The following is a 9,007-nucleotide window of genomic DNA, read 5'->3' as shown; positions in this document are numbered from 1 at the left end:
GTTTTTGTATTTTATATTATACGAATAAAATTATCATTTTATTTTCAAATTCATCACTGAAGCTCTTTATTCTATTTCTTCTCTGTAACACATAACTGCACAATTCGAATTATTGTTTCATAGTAATGTCAACTTCTCATGGAATATGGTCGTAATATTTATTAATGTGCTATGTATTTCTTCCAAATAAATTATTGTTGATGTTCATGAATTGATTTTATTCCTCCTTGTATGTTACAACTGAAATTGAAAAGTTGAAATGAAATGTAACCAAGTTCATCAGTGGATCCTGTATCCTGTTATCTTGAAATGGGTATAAAACGTAAGCACTAAGCATGTGAATGTTTCAAAATTGTCATGACAAGTTAATTACTTTTGAAAATGACACCAGTAGAATGATGTTCTCAATATTACTCCGGATCTTGTATGCTTGTCGATATCTACATCCGCAATTGTCACGCGACCTCTATTTTCGGAAGTGATGAGGGACTTCGCACTGCTACATCATCTGATTGTCCTTTTTTAGATATTTTAGAAATGTCTATCTTCATCATAAGTTCATACCATGCACTATCATATTTCTATTTATCCAAAAGCGATTTTAATATAGGGTATATCGAATTGTTAGCACGGCGAAGAAGTGTTACTGTTTTGATCACTGATCCATTTCGCCCAGAAACCGGAAATGGAGAAGAGAACTTTGAAAATTCGCTACATAGTCCATACTCTCACAAAGTGACTACTAATCGATATTTGCAGGATTGGAAGCCGCAACCGGCATTAAAAAGAACTTGTTCCGATTCCAGTGTCAGCTGAGAAGACTATTACTTGTGAGTCTGCTTTCCTAAATCAAAAAATCTGGTGTGGTACACTCACACAACTTTCCTTGCTCATTGAACTGTAAGCCTCATTCTCAAACGAGAATAATTTAGGGGAATAACATCATGACAATTATTGGCGGCAACATATTATTTGCAACTACTGTACGATCAGACTACTGTATATGTGTATATATTATAATTATTGTTTTCAGAGTACTTTTTCCTTCGTGTAAATTGTGAAATTAGATGATTTTTTTAGTCGTCAAAACAGCTGTTCTACAGATGAAATATCTTGACTATGTGTTATTTTTACTTTCCTTGTCCTATTACCATAGGTAAGGAAAGTATTGCTGTGTACTTTTTATAAACTGCTCTACCTACCTACCTACCTCATGCACAAGATGGAGGTTACAAAGTCCATTTCTCAAGGATAGGGGGGGACCCCTCATTAGTTTCCCAGGAAAAAGACTCATGCCAGTTGATAGATCTGATAAATAACTATACAGGGTATGAATTTGAAAAAATCGTTAGAGCCGTTTTGAGAAAATCGTCAAAAACATGGTTTTTAGTCATCATCCCCCATTTTTCTCAATAATATTACGGAGCTCCTGAAATTTCCCCAGAAATGAGACTCATGCCAGTTGATAGGGCTTATAGATAGCTATCTATGATATAAATTTGAAGAAAATCGTTAGAGCCGTTTTCGAGAAAACCGTGAAAAACATGGTTTTTTCGTCATTATCCGCCATTTTTCTCAAGAATATTACAGAGCTACTGAAATTTTCCCAGAGATGAGACTCATGCCAGTTGATAGGGCTTATAAATAGCTATCCATGGTATGAATTTGAAGAAAATCGTTAGAGCCGTTTTCGAGAAAAACGTGAAAAACATGGTTTTTTAGTAATTATCCGCCATTTTTTCCGCCATCTTGAATTGAATTTCTTATTGTCGGATCCTCATGGTATAAGGACCTTAAGTTTAAAATTTCAAGTCAATCGGTTGATTAGGAATGGAGTTATCGTGTTCACAGACATACACACACACACACACACACACACACACACACACACACACACACACACACACACACACACACACACACACACACACACACACACACACACACACACACACACACACACACACACACACACACACACACACACACACATACACACACACAGACTAACACCCAAAAATCATGTTTTTGGACTCAGGGGGACTTGAAACGTATAGAAAACTTGAAATCAGGGTACCTTAATTTTTTTGGAAAGCAATACTTTCCTTACCTATGGTAATAGGGCAAGGAAAGTAAAACTTGTAGTAAGATTGAACTTGAATGCACATGAAAAATCTGTACTAAGATTGCTGAGTGGAGCATTATCCCAGGATCTATGAGACAGTGTAAAGTGAAATTAAAAGAAAGATTTTAAATAGATCTTGAATAAAATTTTGAATAAATGCAACATCTCAGTAATTTCCATCTGTATTTTAAATAGAAGCTAACATCTAGATTTGCATTTGCTTTGTTTTGTTGAGAGTTGAGGCTGGATTTTCAAGTCACTGCGCTCCGTCTTTAAAAGTAAAGGAATTTTTTTATATATGATACAATCTATTGTAGTAGACCAACACTGTCTTCATACAGTACCCATTTCGAATACAGTATCTCATCAGTACTAAGCTCTGTTTTCATGGTTGTATTATGTTATTCGTGCTTGTTTTTATTGAAGGAAAGGTTTTATGATGGTGACTTTGCACGAGTACCCTAAGCTTGCTCAACGCTTAATCCCATCATGAGAGCGACAGCCTTCCCTCTCCTTCAAACCACAAGGCGTCTCCTATCTATATTAGATTCCCGTCTCTCTCAATCTTATTTGTTTCCATGCTTTGTCTCTCTCTTTTAGATGATTAAATGCAAACAAAAGTAACAAATCAATTTCCACATCCATCCCCTGTTTTCTTTTAGTGGTGGTATTCGAGATAAACAACTCGTACACTCTTCACTGTTGCATATTATAGGCCTAATTTTGACTAGTCTGGCTAGAGTATTTTGACGTAGGAATGGGGGTGGGTTCGACCATATAAATATGATATGATCTATTCCTACTAAGGCTTTAGCTTGCCTGGAGATGTAGGTACCTATACTAAATACTAACAGAACTGAGCAAGATTCAGTGCGCATCGCTGCTTATTGGATACGTTAGTTATAGTCCAGTCACCGACTTACCAACACTGAATATCACAAACTCTTATGCATCCAAGCTCAGGATATTTTTGAAAGAAAGGTTGTAGAAGAATCTATGGAGGTATTAATGGAGGAAGTGAATGGAGACAGAGGACAAACCAAGAAATAAATTATATTCTCCCGGGTAGAGACATTGTACGACATTTAAAATCCAAGAGGCTACAATGGATTGGACACCTAGTAAGAATGGCTGAACAGAGAATGCCCCCAAAAAATGTATAAGGGTAGGTTGGAGGGAAGAAGGCAAAGAAGCAGACCAAGGAATCGCTGGTTGGATGAAGTGGAGATTGATTGATTGATGAAGGTCAGAGGTTGGAAACAGAAGGCAGGTGACCGTTTGATATGGAGGCAGTTAGATGAAGAGGCTGAAGCTCATGCCGAGAAAAAAGAAGAAGAAATAGGCTGTTTGGAATTAAATCCGAACAAACAGAATTCTCCTGCAGTGATTCTGGACTTTTAGGGCCGTTTGCACAGTCAAAGCTTAAACTGAATTTAATCAGCTGGTGGCTTAAACTCAAAATGTAACACATTATAACAAACGAGACTTGATACGGATTTAATCCAGTTTAAAATGAAATTTAGTTTGAACTGTCACTGTGCAAACGGCCCTTAGAGTACTCAAATACAAAAAGTTGACCTTCTAGCTCTGAAACGTTTTACAGTGTCTCAAAAATCTCGAGTTTTCTGTTACTTTTCCAGCTATCTGCTTTTTCCGCCAAATCGAGCGATCGGGCATTAAAAAATCACTTATTATCCTTTATTTCTATAAATAATAAATATTTTTAATCTAAAGTATAAAGTTTTTTTTTCTAAATAATAAGTGGATAATAAGTGAATCACTCACATCCTTTATTTTCAGAAATATCAAAATCATTCAATTTTGGTTTTAACATCAAAGTTAACATTCAAAAACGAGTCATATTTTCGGAAAAATCGAAATTCCACGGAATCGCCAAATCGACTAAGTACATCTTCCGATTGTCACTATTTAAATGTTGTGTAACAGTTGAAGGGAACCATGAAATAGTGACGAGTCAATACTTCGAATTGAAGATAATTTAATGCTCTACAACTTTCGGTATTTATTTCTTATGCATTGTTGAAGTATAATAAGTCCTAAATAAAGTGCAAGAAGTTGCAAGTTTGATAAAAACAGATTTTTCAGAAATTACACACTTTCAAGAGTGGACAATTAATTTCAAATGTTATAATTATAAATTATATCAATCAATAATAATGATTAAATTATATTATGACATACATGCCTGTTATGATTTCATAATCATCTTGAGCCAGTCCTGTCGCGCTGAATTGATAAATAGGAGATTAAAGCCAAGCTGATGACATATTCCTCATCTGCTCTTGCTTTAATGGAGTTTCGAGACAAGTTTGCCTTCATTAATGGTGTTGGACCAATCTATGTGGCTGCCATCAGAACTTCGGCTTAATTACTTTGGTTATATTTCCCACACAACCATGATTTTCCCACATTAAACTAGAACATACATTTTACATTTCAACAAAAAAATAGGATAAGAAATTGACTCAACAGAAGTTTTTTAACCGATTCATTGATAATTCACATCGAATATCGTTATATCCATGGAACTGAAACGAGAACTAAACTAATTCTTCAATGTTGTTTTCCATCATGAACTGCTTATTATTAAATCACTTTTTGCTATTAGAAAAATCTGGTGTGGTACACTCACACAATTTTCCTTGCTCATTGAACTGTAAGCCTCATTCTTAAACGAAAATAATTTAGGGGAATAACATACTGACGATTGGCGGTAACATATTTGAAACTATGATCAGACTACTGTATAAGTGTATATAATTGTTTTCAGAGTACTTTTTCCTTTGCATAAATTGTGAAATTCGATGATTTTTTAAAAGTCGTCAAAACAGCTGCTCTACAGATGAAATATCTCGACTATGTGTTCTTTTTACTTTCCTTGTCCTATTACCATAGGTAAGGAAAGTATTGCTTTCCAAAAAAAATTAAGGTACCCTAATTTCAAGTTTTCAAGGTCCCCTGAGTCCAAAAACATGATTTTTTGGTGTTGGTCTGTGTGTGTGTATGTCTGTGAACACGATAACGCCATTCCTAATTAACCGATTGACTTGAAATTTTAAACTTAAGGTCCTTATCCGATGAGGATCGGGCAATTAAAATTCAATTCAAGATGGCAGAAAAAATGGCGGATAATTACTAAAAAAACATGTTTTTCACGGTTTTCTCGAAACGGCTCTAACGATTTTTTTCAAATTTATACCATGAATAACTATTTATTAGCCCTATCAACTGACATAAAACTCATTCCTGGGAAAATTGCAGGAGCTCCGCAATATTCTTGAGAAAAATGGCGGATATTTACTAAAAAACCATGTTTTTCACGATTTTCTCACAAATGACTTGACTGATTTTTTGAAATTCATACCCTCCTGCAATTTTCCAAGAAATGAGCCTTATGTCAGTTGATAGGGCTTATAAATAGCTACCTATGGTATAAATTTGAAGAAAATCGTTTTCGAGAAAACCGTGAAAAACATGTTTTTTTAGTCATTATCCGCAATTTTTTCCGCCATCTTGAATTGAATTTTATTGAATTTCTTATTGTCGGGTCCTCATGGTATAAGGACCTTAAGTTTAAAATTTCAAGTCAATCGGTTAATTAGGAATAGAGTTATCGTGTTCACAGACATAGGGTACAAACATACACACACACACACATACACACACATACAAACATACCAACACCCAGAAATCATGTTTTTGGACTCAGGGGACCTTGAAACGTATAGAAAACTTGAAATTGGGGTACCTTAATTTTCTTTTTGGAAAGAATTTTGGAAAGAATTTCTTTTTTTGGAAAGAAAGACCGAAGCGGAGGTCTTAGTTTCGACTCGATCGGCTTTCGTCTGTTTGTTTGTTTGTTTGTACTGCAGTTACAGTCGCAGTTATTGTCTGATTTGGATGAAATTTGGTATGCAAGTTCTTTCAAACAAGGCGCAGAAACGTATGTGTAACGATTTTTGATAAAACCTCTGGTTTTTTTGTAATATTTAAAAAACCAAACTAACCTCAATCCAGAATGGTGTCTTTGAAGATAAAGCGATTCATTGCCATACTTTTTCGCATCTATTGTTTATCAATCTCTGATAAACTCTGATAATGACCGAAACCGGTCTTTCTAAGTATCAATAAATCTGTGGTTTTTTGACAATTTCTTAGTCTTTTTCATTTAAAAGGTATGTATTTGATATAAACGTACTCCTTGATAAGTCCGGTGTCCCTGGAAACAGTGTCTCTAGCACTTTCAATTGAGAAAATAATAGATGACAATCATGGCTAAATCTTCACAATATACTGTACTGGCCCTTTTCATCAGATTGAAATTTGTATTCATGAGCGAGGTCTACTGTTCGCAGAACTACTAGTTGTAAAATATATGACTGCTAGTCGTTTTTTCTAATAGCAAAAAGTGAATTAAACTAACTATCCATAAACTCGATCTCTAGAATCGATTTGAGAAAATAAAGTTTTTGTGAATAGTAGCCTACACTAGATAATTTCAATAAAAGGCAAAGCGTTGTGTATGTTATTAAACTTATGAATTCGAGTTGCAAGACTTCGGACAAATTCAGCATGAACAATTCGTTCATTTTTGAATTATGTTTTTGGAAGCTTGTGAATTTAAAACTGAATTTCCAAGGTTTGAGTGTATTTATGGTATTGGATGTTTCGCTTTTTGCTCTGCATATTGAGTCGACGAGTACTTTCTTCAAAATAAAATTATCCACAAGAAACTCTCAGTTATTATTTTATAAATATGATTGAATATGTTTTTTATATTATTACCGGTACCGATTTACATCGTATACCTAAAGAATTTGAGGTGTGAACTCACCCCTCCCAGTTTATCACTGTATTATGTTTACACGGAATTATGCTATGCATCTTGAACAGTACTGCTAAGCACATTTAACTAATTCCAATTGCTTGATTGGGAACATAAAAATATATAGGCACGTCTTCTGTTGGTTTACATTAGAGTGCGGTAGAGAACTAGATGTGAAACAATGTAGGAAACAGCTATTCTCCGTGCATGTATTAAAAAGTGCAAAAACATGTAACTTTTCGGGTAACCCATCTGTTGGGATAGAATGAAAACACACTTTGTACTTGAAATATTTTTCCGTTCTACTGAGTTCACTCTTATAAAATTAGAAAACTTCTAATCGAATTTAAATACCACATACATATAACACTGAAATAAGAACACGGAATTGTGTAACAGACAAGTAAAGAGGCTGCATTAGTATTCAAATAGACCATAGAAGACTCACCCCACTTGATGTTCGTTAGCAAGTGGGAAATTTAGAGTGAGGGTGGGAATTTTATAGCCCCCTCGCTCGAATCGAAGTCAGCTACAGGTTATGGAGAGTCAGTGCGCGTCTCCTCTCAGCCGGGTGTGCTTAGCCCAAACTCATAAATAACTCATCGAATTGGACTTGGCCAATCTAATAGTCAGAGCATCACTAGCCGAGGTAAATTTGCCAATGATCACAACATTGAAAATTTGCCCTGTACCAAAAGTGTGTGAATAAGATTTTTCTCGTCTTGGAAAACTTATACTTATTAAAATGAATTCTAGAAAGTGCATAGGTGATTCATATTCAAGAAAAATTTCCTTTGATTTTTAATGAATTTCCTCTGATTTTTTCCTAATTTTCTCTATTATTGTCCTCTGCTGTCATATTTTTTTAAAATATGCTTCCTCTTCTTTCTATCTGACGTCTCCTTTTAAACTCTTCATTTCTCTCTGCAAAATTTTTATAATATTTTTTGTTGTTGATTATTTTTTCTCCTTCTGTACGTTTTTTCAACTCAGAATTTTCCTCCTTTTTGTCTTTTGTTGTAGTCTACTTTCCTAAACAATAAAGCTTTTTATTTTTATCCATTGCCCGGCCCAATTTTATTCTATTCTGGGAACATCTGATAACTGGCATTCCTCAAAAATATATCATAAGGACTTTCAAAATATTGAGATAGATACCAAAGAAATTATCTGAAAATGTATAATAGAATTGAATTTTGGCTACAACCAACGATTTTTGTAATTGATTTACCATGTTTGGGGAATATTCTTCATCCTAAAATTGTTATGACTACCTATGCTGCTATTGTTGAAGCCAGTACTGATGATTAGAGAAATAATCTCCACTCAAAATATTCCTGTTTTATGAATAAATAAGTTCCAGACTGAAGTTTTCAATTTTCAATTATATGAGATATTCACTGCATACTGTATATTCTAGGAGCTTTATATTTAAATACAGTTAAGTTCAGGAGCCGCAATCATCTCGAACCACATACGCGATTATCCGCGATTATCATTCTTATACGACATAATACAGCAAAAGTGATTGCAGATGGTGATGAATCAAGATTCAAACGCTCATATTTACAAAAATTATTGAGTAAATTATTAACAGCATTCTTTGATTGCCACGCAACAAATGACAGGAACACATTCAAATTATCCTTGTAGCTGGTTCTATAAATACGGCCAAGGATCTACAACATTAATCCAAAAATACTGTAAAGTTTACTGCTGTAATTTCCGATAGGATTGACAGAGTTTCCTAATTTGGACTTACCTTGAAAGAACGTTGTTATATTGTTGAAAATGAAAAAAAATTCATCATCAAGTGATATGGATTCCCCTGTAAATTTTCCATTGTTTAAAAACAGTAGTGAACGTGTTCTTCTATAAGCTCCTTCATGACGTCGTTCGCCACATAATCCTTGACTTTTCCTATCACAACCTCCAGTGCATGGAATAGCGCATAGTACCAAGATTTAACACATCTTACATGTTAATACTATTTTCAAGGAGCTCTTGTTATTTTCAATGGCGCATTCAAAGTGTTA

General features: G+C 34.4%; 1 protein-coding gene across 1 annotated transcript in view; it reads left to right on the top strand.

The window, feature by feature from the left end:
- The first annotated feature begins 7,511 nt into the window (after positions 1-7,511).
- Positions 7,512-9,007, top strand: part of LOC111054090 (synaptotagmin-15) — a 138,529-nt gene continuing 137,033 nt past the window's right edge. The window contains exon 1 of the mRNA XM_039442532.1: positions 7,512-7,620. The gene's annotated coding sequence lies outside the window, so the exon portion shown is untranslated. The remainder of the gene's footprint in view (positions 7,621-9,007) is intronic.

The sequence above is a fragment of the Nilaparvata lugens genome, chromosome 1 (assembly GCF_014356525.2).
Source record: "Nilaparvata lugens isolate BPH chromosome 1, ASM1435652v1, whole genome shotgun sequence".
Classification (NCBI taxonomy): Eukaryota; Metazoa; Arthropoda; class Insecta; order Hemiptera; family Delphacidae; genus Nilaparvata; species Nilaparvata lugens.
The sequence above is the reverse complement of the archived record's forward strand: the minus strand, read 5'-3'. Positions and strand labels throughout refer to the sequence as shown.